The sequence below is a fragment of the Aptenodytes patagonicus genome, chromosome 5, assembly GCF_965638725.1.
Source record: "Aptenodytes patagonicus chromosome 5, bAptPat1.pri.cur, whole genome shotgun sequence".
Taxonomy (NCBI): Eukaryota; Metazoa; Chordata; class Aves; order Sphenisciformes; family Spheniscidae; genus Aptenodytes; species Aptenodytes patagonicus.
The window spans coordinates 25729429-25746466 of record NC_134953.1 but is presented as its reverse complement, the minus strand read 5'-3'; the positions used below and the strand labels follow the sequence as shown (position 1 = coordinate 25746466).

At 39.9% G+C, this 17038-nt stretch overlaps 1 long non-coding RNA gene across 1 annotated transcript in view; it reads left to right on the top strand.

Annotated features, from left to right (window-relative positions):
• The window catches only part of LOC143160409 (uncharacterized), a 34659-nt gene extending 18194 nt beyond the window's left edge, over positions 1-16465 (top strand). The window contains exons 2-3 of the long non-coding RNA XR_012995370.1: positions 13095-13244; positions 15963-16465. This is a non-coding gene — a long non-coding RNA (uncharacterized LOC143160409). The remainder of the gene's footprint in view (positions 1-13094; positions 13245-15962) is intronic.
• Positions 16466-17038: the final 573 nt, after the last annotated feature.

The following is a 17038-nucleotide window of genomic DNA, read 5'->3' as shown; positions in this document are numbered from 1 at the left end:
TCTGCTCTGAAAAATGTAATAGTCCAAACAGAAAAAAAAAATCACTTGAGATTAAATTTCTTTAAATTGACAATTCCTGGTTACCATTGCAATGGTTCCTCGTGGACGTGATTCCAAGCTCCCAGAGCTCTCAAAGAACCACCAAACCTCTACATTTCTCATCAACCATCGCAGCAGCTACACAAAACATGAAAGTTGATACATTTTACTGCAGTCATTCACCATGGCCTTTGATCAAGAAAAACAACATCTCATTTCCATTGTGTGTCCCCTCCTTCTCTTAGGGAGAAACAGGTAAATCAACACTCATCTTTCTGGATTGCTTTGCAGTATCTGATTCATTCAATACTGCCAAATATTTTTGTCTTGTCTCCAAAAAGCTTCCGGGGATAAATGTTAAAGTCCTGAAGGACCTCAGGTCTTTGCCTAAAGCCTGAGCATTCTTAGCATTTGTTCCTACATCTCTAAAGTTCCCGCAGGCAAAGATTTACAAGCTCTGTCCTTTGCCTGATATTGCTCAACAAGGAGGCTGCTGGAAGAACAAGAAAGACAGAGTGGTTTGAAATGCCAGGAGTGAGAAGATTATACCTACTTGTACATCACCTTGCTATCAAATACAGCATCTTACAGATTTGTCAATGCTTAGCTGCAACGAACATGTGGATTCGCATCTTCTGGAACCCACTGGCTGCCAGTCAGAAGAGGGTGTGCTTGGTAAGACTTGGTTCCTTTATGGTCAAGGGACCTTGAACTGGAAAGTCAGTCTTGGCATACTTTCAATGTACTTGCATAGACACAGACTTGGCTCGTAGAGCCAAACATAGCAGTGATGACCAAAATCAACTGTGTCTGTCTGCACCAGCCCCAAAGAGCGCAATTGACTCTAATAGACTTGGATCTAGCCATAGTGATTTAGAAGCTGATGAGCTCCAGCCAATATTGCTATAATTTGTAAAGAGGAATAAAGCCACCAATGCTGGTAAGAACCATAATTCAACAAGCTGTTTGCTTAACAGGACAGGTCAGCTCTCCACACCAGATGCATAGAGCAGTCCAGTTTAAGGTCTTGCTATTCAAAATTACCTGCCCTTAATTCTTCGTGAAGCCATTAGCTTCCATGACAACTGACTCACCAGAAAGTAGCGATCAAGCAAAAATCTAAAAAACCAAAACTAATGAAGTGATTTCTCACACAAAGATTTTGTTTCTATTCTTCTCCTTACATACTTGGGATGCTCTCTAGTGCTACCCTCAGGGTCGGGGTACCTGGACCAGCAGTAATTCTACAGCATCACTCATTAAGTGCTCTAAAAACAGAAAGCCTGTGTAAACAGGTTCTTTTTTTCTCTCTGCTATGTTGAGCTGTTGTGTTACCACGAGGAAAATGCATTTTGATTATCAACGGAACATATGAATGTCCAGCATTTTTTGTTGTTTGTTTGTTGCAGCTTAAACTGAAACGAGTAGAGACAACCCTTCTATGGCTATCACACAACCAGACTGACTGCTTTGAAAATTTGTTTAAAAACAAATCCTCAGTGCCTTGGGCAATCTGGACACCGACACCAACAGTTAGGAGAAAAGAAAGAAACTTAGGAGGCAACGTCTCCTTGTGCTCACTGCCACCCCTTGAATTACTGGGAAGGAATTCCTAGGAAAAGGGCCTCCAGACAAGTCGGTGAATGGAAGAGCTGCCTCCAGATAAATCAGCTCTGTGTGATAAGAGCCCAGTGCCTCTGTTCTGGATGCCTTCCTTCTTTGAAGCCAAAAAATCAAATGAAGCTTCAAAACTTCATAGCTCTAAATTGTCGTAAATCTTATTTGTGCTATGAAAGGAAACAAAGTAGACTGAACGGGTAATCAATTGGCTGATGTGCCCTGGAAGTCCTGCAGCTCCCGAGTACAAGGAAAATCCCTTCCCTTGTCTCCAGAAGGTATTTTATGTTTTAAAATTGCTCGGGGTGCTCCCAGTTTTGCACAAAGATGGGAATATCACATGCTGACACTTGTGGAATCGTTTTCATTTACACATGACTTGACTGGAAAATGAGCCAGTTTTATTTCAAGGGGATAGGCAACACCAGGAGGAAAAAGAAAGCAGGAATAAAACCCACACTGATTGCGAATACAATAAATGATACACACGCACACACACAAAAAGGAAATTGAAGAATGGAATCTGACCCTCCTTGAAATGTAAACTGTGTACAGATTTACTTTTAAAAATGAACAGATGTTTCTGAGATTAGGGGAAACTACTGTATAAAACCTCTGCTGGGTGCCTAATATTTTAGATTCCACAGCCCATGGTTTCTTAAAGCCGAAGTTTCAGAACTCTCTACTTTCTAGTAAACTATGAAACAGTCCAAAAGATGCATAACTTCTGCATCTCTCCTGTTCTGATTTTATATTTAGTTCTCGGCGTTATCAGACATCACTTACTGGCATGAGACCCAGCGATCTGTCATCTTGCTCTGTAATGTTGCATAACTTCATTGTTGGCAGTCCTGGAAAGGAGACAAGCATATTTGATAAATAACACACATTTTTCCTCCAGCAAAATATGCACAGTTGAATCCTTCATGAGACATCAAACATGGTTGCAGTGCAAGCATGTTGCTAGACTCTTGGGTTTTTTTATGTTATCTGCAGTGGATAAAGAAACTACAGAAGGAAACATGCAAGATTTTACTTTGCCTTTTGAATGGCAGCAGGCTGGAAGCTGCAGCCTTAAACCCCTTACTGACTCACTGGTAAAGAGGGCTTATAATACATTTTACCCATTTCATACATGTCCGGTGCCTGAGAGAGGCACTTCAGTGTGAATTTTACATCTGCTGCTCAATTCTCAAGTACCCACTCAGGGACATGAAAGTACTTGATGAATTTTGTTTTTAAAAGGGATATTTCCAAATAGAGCATTATTATAGAACCTTTCAACTACAATATCTCTGTGAAAAGGTTTCAATTAGTAAAATATATGTTAGATTGATGTATCAAGGGACTTGGGAGATAGCTGTTGGGATGCCTGCACTTTTGTGTTTATTCAATGCCTGATGATACAGCAGTAAGTAACATTTCTATATTCCTGTTTCTAGTGATCAGAAAGGTCTTAGCCTCATGGATTCACGCACACTGCATTCATTACAAAAATACTATATTTTAGCATAATTGGAGATGTAAGATGTGTATTCTGTCTTATGCCGTGATGTGAAACAATTGTCTTCAAAAGTATCAGAAGTAGCAGAACGTACTGGTCCTATCTTCACAACGGCCCTATCTTCAGAGAACTGCAAAATTCAGTTAGCCTTTTACAGTTTCCACATTTAGCATCTTTCAAAGCAATATAGAACACATACTCATGCAGATGTGTGTGTATATATATACATACATATATATATTTATACACACATGCACACAAAGGAGGAGTCATACTTTTTTTGGTGAATTGGCTCACTCTTAAAATGGTTTTTTTAATTGAATGAAACAAGTCAATTTGGGAGCTATCAAATGCAATTTAGAATTTTTCATATACCTCAGATGTGTAGCACTGACTCCAAAGAATATCAGCTATGCCTGGGAAATGTATTTGTAATATTTATGCAACAACAGTGGCCGCTCTTGTGGTGGTTAATGAAGAGATAAGCCATGAAACACAATGCTCCATGGACTCCTGCAAAAATTAAACTGTGAATCTGTGATGAGTCCAGAGTAGGCAAATGAGATACTTCTCCATGCCTATAGTGAACTGACTTTTTAAATATTGTTTTTTTTTCTTTTTACACTAGCTGATTTCTGAAAAGGAACTGTTTTGCGTCATATTAACAACACTGTTGAATGCAACTGTTATTTTTACCTACACTCTGTTTGACAAGTTGATTCTGTGATTAAAGGATACAGTTTTATGGATAATAGAAGTATTTACTGATTTATATAGCTAAATAATTTCACTTCCCTATATATTTGTATCTGAATAAGATCTTTAGCTAGAATGATTACACTGAAGCTGACACACCAGCTGAAAACTGGGTGGTCCATAATATGTGGAATTAATAGAGCTACACGTGTGAGCCAAAGACCACAAAAGTATCTTCAAAACTCTTAAATTACTTCAAGGGGGCTTGGATCAGGCCAGGAATGGACGGATGGATAGAACTTAATCTCAAATTATTTTAGAGACTCTTTCTTATTACCCCTCCTATTTCTCTCCTAGAACTCTTTGAAATCAGTGGGTAGTTAAAAAATAGAGCCAGAAAATGAAAATTATGAACAAAAGCGAGTTTGGGGTATTTAGAAATCAAAACATTGGTCTAAAACATATATAAGAACAAAGAGCACCTGTGCACATCAATATTACAAGGCAGGTACCTAATGAAAATTATATTGTGTGGCTAATTTACTCTGAAGCTTCTTGTCTATTTATAGCCTTCAAAGTACTTCCATTATGAAGATGTGAGGCACCACAGTTTGATTACTTTTTTATGTGCATTACATATGCAGTGCAAAATGATGTAATTGCTTGATTGTTCTTATTAGACTTTTACTATATATATATACATATACGGTATTATACATAAATCTAACAGGCAAAACAATTGACATTAGAACCTTTATTTTAATTCACAAACTGATCCAATGCAAAGGTGGTGCCAACACCAGTCATTGCCTCACAATTTGATTTGCATTCTCCATGCTGTGCCTGGTATATACAAGTAGGGGCAAAATGTCTGATGTTTGCAAATGCCCGAAAGCCTAATAAAGATCACCCTGCTCCCAGCATGCTCTCTGCTGTCAGAAACCAGCAATTAACTTAATAGGGTTCCTGAAATGCAGTAGATCCATGAGATGTGGCATGTGTTGACATTCTCCAGCTGATCTAAACAACCTCCCATCTCTGAGTAGCAGGATATGTTTGCTATTTGAATTATTTAGGAGCTTGTTATGTGAATTATAAAGCAGCACTTTGCAGTATTAAGTCTAATATTTTATGATCTTCAATTGATTAGGTAGGCTTTCAGGATTACCTATAAAGGTTAGGATAAAACAATACAGATTATGGCAATTTGTGTGCAGAGCTGGAGTTTCAAGCTATATTCAGCAAAAGGTGGGAAAAAGAAGTTATCTTATCTTCTCTTAGCTTTTCTTCTAAGAACACTAGGCTGCTTTACTTTTTACACACAAACTAGCAAAAAGTGTTTGTCTTGAGATGTCCAAAGGCAACGGGGGAAATGACTCATTCAGTGAACTTGAGCATCATCAATATTTTTATGAGTTTTAGCAGGTATTTGTGCAGCGAGATGTTTATGTGAGGAAAAGAATGGCAAAGTCTTGCATGTGGCAAGCACTAAGAAAGAGGAAAAAACAAAGCACATCATTGGATCTACACAGGAGAAAACCATCAGGCCTGAGACGGAGTCAAACAAAGGTAGTGGATGACAAATAAGATGATGTGGAAGAAAGCATAAAAGCAAGAGGGAAAGAAACACAAGAGGGAGAAGACATAAAGGAGCAAATCTAAGACAAGGTGCAGAGGGAGATTTAAAAAGAAAAAATAAGATAAAGGAAAAAACAAAGCAAGATTTTCAAAGGAATTGAAAATAATCCATAAGTTCTCACAAAGCTTACGTTTAGTCCTGCTTATTTCTTCTTTTTCACTGCTTTGCTAGTTCTGTGCTACCGGCCATCGCTTCTAACAAAAGGTGTATTGGCTCACTATAAACATAATTAGCAGAATTAATGCCTCTGCCACTGCAGGGAAGAACAAGAAATCTCTGATCTTTTCTGACTGGCCTTTTACTGGAGCATAGGAATGAAATCTATCAGGCCTTCAGAAGGTGTGTAGCTCCCATTAAAAGCCACACTTACATTTATTTTAAGAGATGAGGCCCAATCGAGTAGCGCTTTCTTGGACCTTGTGATGGTGACCATTTTGAGATCATCACACAGTATGTATGTCAAGATTACGTGAGAATGTATGTCCCTCTAGGAACATGGCTTCCATGCGATGAGCGGCTGGGTCGCAGCAAAGTCTAGTGAGTCTAGGAAGTTGGGTAATAAAAAGGTATTACCTGGCATGACCAGATCCATTTATTTGTGATTGATTTTTGTCTGTCAGGCCAAATATTGAATAAATATCACAAAGGAACAAAACTCCTCAACATTGCTGAGCGGAGTTGTACAGAGCTGTGAAAATTGGTACCCTGGTCGCAGCACGAGTGCACAGATTCCTTGGAGTTAAGCAGACAACTTTCTGTCAGACCAATGCAAACTCTGTAAATCCAGCAAACAAATCTGGTTTCTTTACCCTGGGCCAGATTCAGCACCATTCCTGCACCTACAACCCACTAAAGTCAACCTTCAAACAAATTCTCCTTTTAAACACGGAAAGAGCCTTACATCATGCTCCACAATCAACACAGGGTGAACGACCCAGCCAAGCAGTTATACGGCTTTTAATCTCATCCCAAAAAAACAGTAGTTTGCATTTACACCGGCCATGTGGTGTGCCAGGCGAGCCACTCGGGGCCGGTCCCGTGGATCCCCACAGCACGCTGGTGGCAGCTGCCCCCCTCCCGCCAAGTAGCTGAATCGCCTTTAAACTAGACGCTTTGAGGCTTTCCTGTTACTACTTTACACGGTCAAAACCAGAGGGGTGGTGGGGACACCCCCTGCCCACGTTGGAGCACTGTGGTCATGTAGGAGGCCAGCCCCCAACTCCACCCTCACTGATCCCCTGCTGGCACCGGCTGCCGGCTGGAAACCACACACGCCTCACCTCGCCACGGGAAGAGGGAAGGACCAGAGCCTCTTCCTGCTCTTGTTTTCCTTTGCACACCAAAACGTATCCGTCTTATAATTTCTGAAGAACGAAATTGTAAATGTCAGCGTCTTATCTTTGCTCAGCAAACAGTTTACTAAACGCAGCTCGTCATGTTTATGGAGCGCGCTAATCTCGTTGCCAGAAATGGGGATCGAGGCACGTTGAATCTGGGAGCGGTGGCATTATAAAAGGAAGAATAAAATGAGGCAGAATAGTACAGAACTACATTAATTTATAACACTCGCTGTATTACAACCAGCAGCCTTAGACTAACATGATGTAAATTATTGCACGCTACTCCTTTCGTGTGTGCGTGGGGTTTTCCGAGCAATTATTTATTTTTCATTACTCCCTACTGTTCTGAATGCAGTTATTGACAAGTAACAAGGTATGGATTGTTATTGCTTTTCTTGTCATAAATCCCTGTAGACATTTACTTAGCATGAATTAAATCACAATCATGTGTCTTTTATTTTGCATAAAATGAGACATAAGTAGTCTTAATCATATAGCTGTAGAAAGAACAACCACACCATTGTTTTCTATATTTGAACAACAATTCTATAGTTAAACTTAAATATTATAATTAGCAGCTTTGTTTGCCTTGCTTAGAAGTAAGATAGGTAAGATTGACACCTCACTTTTGACACCAGACATTAGATTTAATAAGCATAATTTTCCTTTATTTGCGTCTAGACTGATTTTTTATCAATGTATTTATTGTAGAAAGCAAATGTACATAAAGAAAGTTGGCATATTTATGAAGAAGGCTGAAATGACTTTTATGTATTGCTTTGTCCAACTGATAAAATACCTACTGGCACGAAAATACCTATAACAAGAGCTGAAATCACACCAAACTGTAATTGACATGTGATTTTAAAAAATGCTCAAAGTAATAATATACTATCTCCTAAGTAAAGATTCTTCTGTTCACTCTTTATCCATTTCCAAGAATCTTTTTGTCATGTAAATTTGCATTGATTAGTTTTTAATTTGAGTTTCTAAAAATGTGCTCTGAATACTTAATTCCAACAAAAGTACATCTTTTTTTGCTAGTATTAATAACAATAATTGCAGTCCACAAATGGGGAGCCTTGATGGATATTTTTTTAATACACATAAACTTCAGCTGCTTCAATGATCTTTAGTTTCGCTGAAAGCCTTATATTAGTTGCCTATGCTGGTAAACTTAAATTCCAAGGAAAAAAGGAACAAAGCTATTTAAGTCCCAATCCTGCTCTGCTTATGCAAGCAAACCTGCCGGTTGCTAGGCCAAAAATTGCAGTGTGACACACGAGTAAATGAGAATTTTGTCAAAATTACGATCTGTGAGTACGAATTCACTACAGACCTGACGATTGAAAGCCCTTTGCTGGCACAGGGAACCTGCTCTGGCTGAGGAAGGATCAGGCCCTACATAGAGAAGGGCATTTCCTAAGAGTCAGGGGCCAAAAGCTGGTGGGGAGTAGCTCTTCCCCCAGCAAAAGTGAACCTGAAACCAAGATGAGTTTTGCTGCTGCGTCCTTGCAGTATGATAGTGGCTTTGCCGCAATTAAGTGCCTTGCTGAAGCCTAGAACTGCCCCATCAACTGCAATGAGAGAAATGCAAATCTAGGAGATGGCTGGGAAAAAGGTAGTTGTTCAGCTGCAAATAAAATCACTGACGTCAGAGTGTGTTTCGAAAATTAACAATAAAGCTGAGGAGAGAAACTCTGTCATCAGACAAGAGAGGCAAGGGGCAATAAAATAAATAAAAAGCAGTAAGCTTTAAGACTCAGCAAGGACAAAAAAGGAGGTAAAATGAATTAATATTTTAGCTAAGTATAGAAATATAGGTATTTGTGCAAAGTTTGGGTGTTTCTCCAACAATACCTTAAAAATACAGATTTTTTTTTTTATTTCTGTTTAAGATGTTAGAAGACGCTTCACAAAATATATTAGTTTTTGATGTCTTTTTTCTTAAATCAAGGTAGACAATTAATTTCCTCTTTCTGGACATCCAAAACCTTATGTATTTTTATAAAATTACATTCATAGCCATATTTTTTATTGTTCATACATTATTTTTGAAGCAAGCTTTTTATTTAAAGCAAAAGCATATCAAATATTACAGTATAGGCATAAAAACAAATCATGTTTGAAATAATCTAAAGATTAAACTTTATTTTCCTTAGCTGATTGTGTTATTTGAACAATAGTATTTTCAAAAAAAATTATTCATCTGCCTGATGAAAGAAAGTACCTGATACATATTTTTATTCAAATATTACTCCCGTGGAATATTGGCAACATTTTATGTTTCAGTCTAAGCTACAAATTCCTTCAGAACAAATCAAATGTCTTTAAAGAATATTTCTGTTTGAAAAGGAATTAAGCTTTCCTGAAAGAATTTTAAAGGTTGTGATATTCGCAGTCTGATAAAGCAGCACCTTTAATGAAATTCTAATTAGCAATTTCATGCACTTTGCTATTAGTCATATCAGATTAGTGCACATTTTCACAGCCTTCCTTTAATTAAGTGCACTTATTCCAAGTTTCAAACACTTTCCTTATAAGATGAAAACTGTGCTGAAATGTTATTTAGTAAACAGCAGACGTGTGAAAGTAAAGGTGCGTATCTGTGCGCTGATGGACATTTTTAAACTGTCCACAGATGTATACATTTCTAGTTGCTGCCAGCTGCTTTATGTGCTTTGTTTTCTGCTATTTGTGTGTATACATTTTGCACGTGCCTCTAAAAAATGCAGAGAGATGAAGTCCAGTTCTTCAAATGGCTCCAAAGATGTTCAAAAGTCTTTAGTGGCTGACTCGTGAACACATTTCAGATTCCGACAATAAAAGCAAAATTTGTATTAAAAAAAATGCAGACGGTCCAGCCTGAAGTACCCATGTTTGCTTTCCTGGATGTCACCTTCCATCACATCACCTTGCACCACCACAGCAGAGGCCCTCGGTGTAAATACTGCATGTGGACCCACTATTTTACCCACCCAAATCATCAGCAAAATTCCCACACGCTTTAGTGGGAATAGGTTAGGCCTTATCTCTCGTATAAGGATATTGCATTGCAAAGGCACATACTTCTAAAATACTGTACATAACGCTCATCTCTGCAAGCTGATTAACTTATGGTCAGCATTGTAAAAGGTGAGAGATTACCAACACTGCATTAATTCACAGTACACCTTGTTTTGCATGATAGGAGCAACACAGGGAATGATTTAACACACATAATGATAAGCAAGCCTATTATGTACGGGTAGATAAAGGATATAATGCATTTCTTACTCTTTCCACAATGCACAGCTATGAAAACACCAACGCGATCATTTTTCACATTGCCCGTATTTTTGACTATATATATGAATGTTTTCTCATTCTCCAGAGCAGAATATTTTGTTTTGTTTTTAAATGTTCCCTCCCAGGTACTGCTCCTCGGGTCTGTCGTGTTCCAGGATTTGCATTTTATTGTATTAGCTAATTGCACATGTTTTTAAACACATGTTCTCTTGCTGATGTCATTCATTTAGACTGTAACATTTCTGACATTTTTAGGTAGTCCCCCAGGCCTCATAGCCCTCTTAGCAGGGTCCTTTCAGTGAGGGGTGTTTGCTTTATGATTACTGACTGACATCTCAATAACTTGGAACATATTGAGCAGTGCATGTCTAGTGAGCAGCTTTTTTAAATGCATGGTCCACTTTGTCAAGTCATGTGCAAGCCATAATTTAGGCTAATAATTACCAGACATGAATGCTATGAAACATTGATGTCTACACTTTTTTCCCCCTCTAAGTACTGAATTTTAATACATTCAGAAAAGGTTTTCCTAAGGCCAAGATAAGCCCCCCAAAAAGCTCATATGGAAGCACTTTAAAAGTGATAAATGATTTGGAATCTACACTGTCTACTGATGTACGTGTCAGGAAAGAAAATTAGAGCTAACAGGTGTTAGATAGGGAATGGTGAAGCATTTTAATAGAATTGTCAAAATGTTGGTCCCAGATGCTGACATTAATGCATGCAACACGGAATGTAATGCTGCACTGCCATTAAATTATTATTTGTTTAAATTTCAAGTCGATGGCAGGAAATCCTAACTTTGCCCACTACTTCTCTGTACAGGCCATCCCTCCTGTGTTTTCCTCTATGATTTGCATCAAAGTGTAATGGTTATATGGCTCACGTCTGCATGCTTTAAATAATCCATGCCTGTCAAATTTCATTTTTTCCTCTCAGATCAGAACCCTCATAACCCCTTCTCCGCCAGCCTTGAAGTCGCCACAAACATATTTGTACATTTTGAGGGAAATAATTTAAATATTGTGAGTTAAGGGATAATTAATCTTTGAACTATTTTCTTACTTCAAATGTACTTACTAAGTAATCTGCATGAACTTGTAATTATCATGTATTTGTAAGGTATTTTCCATGTAATCACAAAGTAGTTACATGGTCATATGAATCCTGTAAATTATAGTGATACTGGGAGGAACGGGTATGAGGAGGGGAGCTTTGCTGCCTACGTTAAAAAGCTTTTCCAGAAATCTTTGGAATTCTCTTCAGTGAGGTAGCCTGAGAAGGCAGAAAAAGCACGTCCTTTAGAGATTACTAGAATTTCTGCCAACAAAAGTGATCCAATATCCATGTACAGTTCAGCTGGGTGAAGGGGGAGAGGGGAGTGCAGATAGTGACTTTTTTTTTTTAATCTCTTGTTTTAACAGTAAATCATTAATTTAAAATTGCTGTTATTTTTCAGAGGAATTGTGGCAGTTTACAGACTGCTGAAAGCTCAGCATCCATTCATGCTTCAAAGACAAAAGGGAGATTTCTCTTTCTAATCTTTGCAGAAGCCTAAATAGGATGTAGCCTGTAGTCAGACCATCTCTGGCTGTAATCTTGTCAGAGCTCAGCACACATGGATAGGCGTGCTCACACACACACTGCATTACAGTCACAGCATTAATAAAACTATTTCTCCAGCATGGTTGAAAGCAAGCAAGCAAGCTGTGTGATTATTGCCATTTTAAAATACTTGGGAGGCAATAAGCAGATATTAGGACAAAAGAACTGATTAGAAGTGAGCACTACAGTGGGTCAGATCAGAACTGTGGGATGGAAGAGCCTTGGATATGCTGCCACAGGGAGAAACCTCCTGTGCTAGGAGAGCAGGGTTGGTTCATCCGTAACTGGCATCTTATCTCTATGTAGAGCCCGTGGTTAAAAGCCAATGTCTTTTTGGAAGCTTTTCCTTACAGATGAGATATCCAACGCCTGCCTAACCACTTATAAACATTAATGATCCCACGGTGCTTTCCAAAAGAGGAAAATATTAACCCAGGCACCACAATAATATTCTGCTTACTTATAACCCCCATACAATTTAAATTCAATCTGGTGTCATGTTATTTTTGACTTCCTGACCCAAATTGGTGTGCATGTAGCTCTGAGCTGTTAAGCAGATGATCACTCCATTCCAGCAGTAGACCCATCTCTCTGGTGCCTTGGAAGAGATTTCTTAGCTCGTGTTTCAGTGAGCCGCTCCTGGAAAATGTGCCATATGTGAAACCATTGGCTGAACACGACACAGCGTCCACAGGGCCATTTTTACTATACACACGCACATCCTTAGTTCCCTATGGCTACATCGTTGCCAGAGACTGCAGATGGAGAAAGGCTCTCAAATCCCTCTGTTGGTAAAAAGGCGAAAATGCTCCAGAAAGATTTTCCTCTCCTTTTCTGTCTACCCACAGCTCCCTTAGGCAGTGCCCAGTGTATGTGCAATAGCAAAGTGCATTCCTCTGAATGTCAGAGCCGGGAAATATGCTTTCATTTTACAACTAAGCACTTGGGAACTGAAGGGACAGACGCTCTCTTGGTTCCTGTCCTGCCCAGATTTTCCTGGGAGAGTCCCGGTGCCCACGGGACTGTCACTCCTGGAGCTGCACCATTGCAGAGGGGCTCCCCTCGGACCCTGCCTGCTCTGCAAATTAGCAGAGCCAAAGCAGATGCTGAAAATGGTCGGTGAAACAAAACAGACAGCTCGCTGGCAGCTGTGAAAACGTCACCCCAGACTTACCAGAGTGGCGAGTGGGGCTCAGTGGTTGGGGATGGCGTGGTGGGGCTATTCCTGTGGCAGCTGCTCTGGGGCAGCCGGAAAAAAGACACTGGAAGCTAAAGTTACTGGAAGAGCAGACTATCTGAATTGCTTTCTGCACCTCTTTCTATTGCAGTGTCGCCTGAGCGTGTCATTGCCTTCCCTTGCTTGTAGATAATCCTGAGTGCTTGAAAATGAGGAAGTCCAGCCTGAGAAGGCCAGCTGAGGATGGGGGATTTGGTGTACCCAAACACGCCGCATACCAGCTCTGCACTTGCCCTTGTGATGTACTGATGTTGTCCAGAGGGCTGAACAAAACAGAAGGTATGCATGAGCCACTCCATGTATCTGTTAGGGCATGAAAGAGACATCTATTTGTCAGGTCCTCATCAGTGATTGCAATAGAGACACTTCAATGGGGAGTTCTGCTAAAAACAAATGGCATGAAGTATCTTGTCATCATTCCTTCAGAAGGCAGCATGGTCCTCCCCAGCCTGTGGTCCCAAGCAGGTATAGGAGTCTGCTTGCTGTCACATGATTATGTGAAAAGAAATGAGCTCCAATTTCCATTTATGAGCTTTTACAATCAACGATACAGTGAAAGATGGCTTGGTAACGATGCCTGCAAATTTCTGTTTCTGACTGTCCTAACAAGTAGCCATGAGATGTTTTTAATTGCACATATTTTACAATACAATGCTGGGCTTGTACGTTTTATTTCAGTATCATTAGTGCAGGTGGCTGTTATCATTTTAGAAACTTTTTTTGTGGTATTTGCAGTCAATTATTTTTTCCATGTTATTTTTCCTTCCTCTTTATCAGGAAAGTGTAGCTCTTGGTATAATTCACGTTAACTAGAAATGAGCCCAGACAGAGATCAGATTTCGGATCCCTCAAGCTCATGAATATGAAGTTCCATAATCAGCCCATTGTAGAGAGAAATTTGGAGTCTGTATTCTCTCCTGTCAAAGTCTCTGGGGTTTTGTTCAGATCTATTGCTAAAATTAACTCAAGTGGGTAGTATTTTCAGTGGCCTACACACCTCTGCTGTCACAGTCCTCTTATCCAGCCAAGACCTATTCCTACCTAAATAACAAATTCTGTGTCATGAACAGACAAATATCAAAGATGGGGCCATTTGGGCACCTTGTCTAAGAAACATCAGTTCAAGCTGGAATGAGTCAGAGAAGGGTGACTAAGATGATTCCCTGGTATGGAGCGTGTCTTATGATAGAAGATGAAAATTTTCGTACTTGCCCAGCTTTGGAAAAAATGAGGTTGAGGGTATATGACTGCTCTCTGAAGCACTGCAGGATGAGCTAGACAACAATGTTTAAAGATGAAGAAATTAGTGTAAAACTAGTCATGAATAAATAAGTGGAGGCTTAGAATTGGAAGGCACCTAGCTCCAAAAGGAGCAAGGCTCTGTAGCAGTCTCCAAATTACTGGTTGCAAGAAAATGCAATCACTTTCAACATTGAGCTTTAATGCACTGGAAGGCAATGAAACACTTGATCCCTGGTATACAGGATGTGTTTTCCTGTAGGGAGTGATTTACAAAGGCCATATATAAGTGAACAGAAGAAAAATCGGTTTGATGAGTACCCTGAGGTCCAGTGTGACCAGCACTAGAGGCAGGCGTCTCGGTTTGCATGCTCTCCCCTGAGCTGGCATGGAGCACACGTTGTGATTTATTTCCTCATTCTTGCAGCAAGGCAGAATCTCCCTCTCAGCCCTTTCTGGTAGGGACAACTGTTGGATAACAGTGAGAAATTGTCATGTCTCTGAAAGAACCATCTCGCTGGGACTGGGCAGGATAATCATGCCAGAGAACCACAAGATTATACTACTAAAGAAGTAGAGGAAGCCTTGTTTTCATTTCTGCTCCAGAACTAATTCAAAACATTGGAAATTTTCCACAAACGTAAAGGGAGAAGGAGGAATGAGTACACAGGGAGTAGAAGATTCAAACATTTTGATTAGTTCATCACATTTGTTAGAATTTTGACCTTTTTTTTTTTAATTTGAATGCATAATACACAGTGGTTGAAATAAAATGTCTTTCAGAAAATCAAAATACTTCTGAGCCCGAAAGACTTTCTAGGAATGCTCCAATCTGATATTTCACAGCTGCTGTGTAAATCATTTCTGTGAAGCTTTTACATTTGAAGGAAACAGCCTACTGTGACAGAAAAATGTTACCTTGGTCCCTCTCCCCCTGCAGCGTGCTCTAACAGGAGTGTATTTCTGCACGGGGTGGTCCTTGCCCCTGGGCGCCGGTATGGGTGATATTGGCTGGACCCTGATCACACCCTGCACCTCCCAGACCGTGCTGTATTGAGGAAGCACAATTATTTGGTGCCCTTTCAAATTGTACTGGGGACCATGTCAAATTTCCCTGGTGAAGTAAAAAAAAATGACAGGGAAAGACCACTTCCCCACAGACCATATTGCATTGCCCATCCACTGAGCATCATCACCCAGGTAAAAACTCCACATCTTCCTGCGATTAATCCTGTAGCTCTGACATTCAGACTAAAGCTTATAGGGAGAGTCATCAGCAGGGCTAAGAGCAGGCGGAACAGTGGAGCTAAGCTTCACTACTTCCAGTGGGAGTGGGGAGCACGCAGACCAGCCCCGTTTAGCTGATCGACCCACCGGTAATACCCCCATAGCCTGTCGCAGGCAGCTTGCCCCTCCATTAGCAGGCAGCAGTGGCATAAGCTTGGGTTCAAAGGGTGGTTTTACCACTGATAACCACCTTGGTAGTGAATTTCTAGTTAACTAGAGCCCACCTGATACAATAACCCCTATAGCTGTCGATGGGGTCAACTGGGAACATTTCTGAGAGTCTGTCCTTCCCTGTGAACTGCTGAGGTGCGGGGGATTTATTCACAGGGAGAACTAAACACTGTTGGATGAGAGAAAGAAAAGGTGATTAAGTGTGGTAAGACATCCTTCTACAGACAGGCAAATCGTCAGGGGAAACTCGGTGACCTCAGAGGCCATGAGAATATATCAGAAGTGTCTCCGCTTGTGTAGGAGAAGACACGGACCTGGGGCAGACCTTCAGCTGATGCAAAAGGAGCTCTGGCAGTTTACATCGGCCAAGGAACACTCCATTCGTCCCCCTCGTGTGGCAGCAGTGCTGCTCCCTGCGTGGAGCTGAATAATCTTTCTCACAGCAACTCTCTTTTCCTCCAATATTGAAGCCTGCCCTGACCCCAAAATCGTTCCTGCACCAGCAGTGTAACCTCCCTCCGCTCAGCCAAGGAACGTGCACATGAGCCTTACATAAAAGAAGTATTTCACCCAGACAATATTTCTTGCTTAAAGTAGTCATTCTCCCCACAGCATTGCCACTTACCCTGTATGCGAATGCTTTTCATTAAACGCAAATAACATATTTTCTATCGAGTCGAGCCTACGCTCTTTGTGCCATTCATCATTATGCATACCTAATATACTTTGCAAACCCCCAATTCTCCCGCTTTCTGCCTTTTGAGGCATTTCTGAAATCAAATAAAAATATTACACCCCTGTTTACTTTTAGACATGTATTTTTTTCAAAGCAAATGCATTCTGTGTTTTAAGTAAGATACCACTATGTATTTATGGGAATTTAATAAGTTCTTCCATTAATAACATAGACAAACTAATTTACCAGAACGTGTCTGTTTTAAACTTTGGGAACAAAGAGTGGGAGTATGAAAATCAATCTTTCCTTTGTACTTGAGCCACTGACCCATTAAAGCTTTGAAGATCATTTCTTTAAGAAATTGTGAGGAGTTATTTAACTACAAACAGCAGCTACCTTCCCATTCCAGCTGCGTAATCAAGCGTAATAAATTAGAGGAAAAAAAATAAAGGTTCACTCCATTTTTTTTTTTTTTATAACTGAAAATTCTTAATAGCAGTTTGACAAATCGGCCCACAGCAGAAAGAAATCAGCATTCTTCCTAAGACTGCTGTTAGCACAAGTTAAAACACTGCTTAAAAGGTATTTTTTTGTCTTTAATGATGGTTAAGAAATGTTCTTAGTTGCCCAGGCTTAATTATTTAACTCAAATTAATTGTAAAAGTTACCCATCACTGGAAAAAGTTAGCAAACCTGTGGA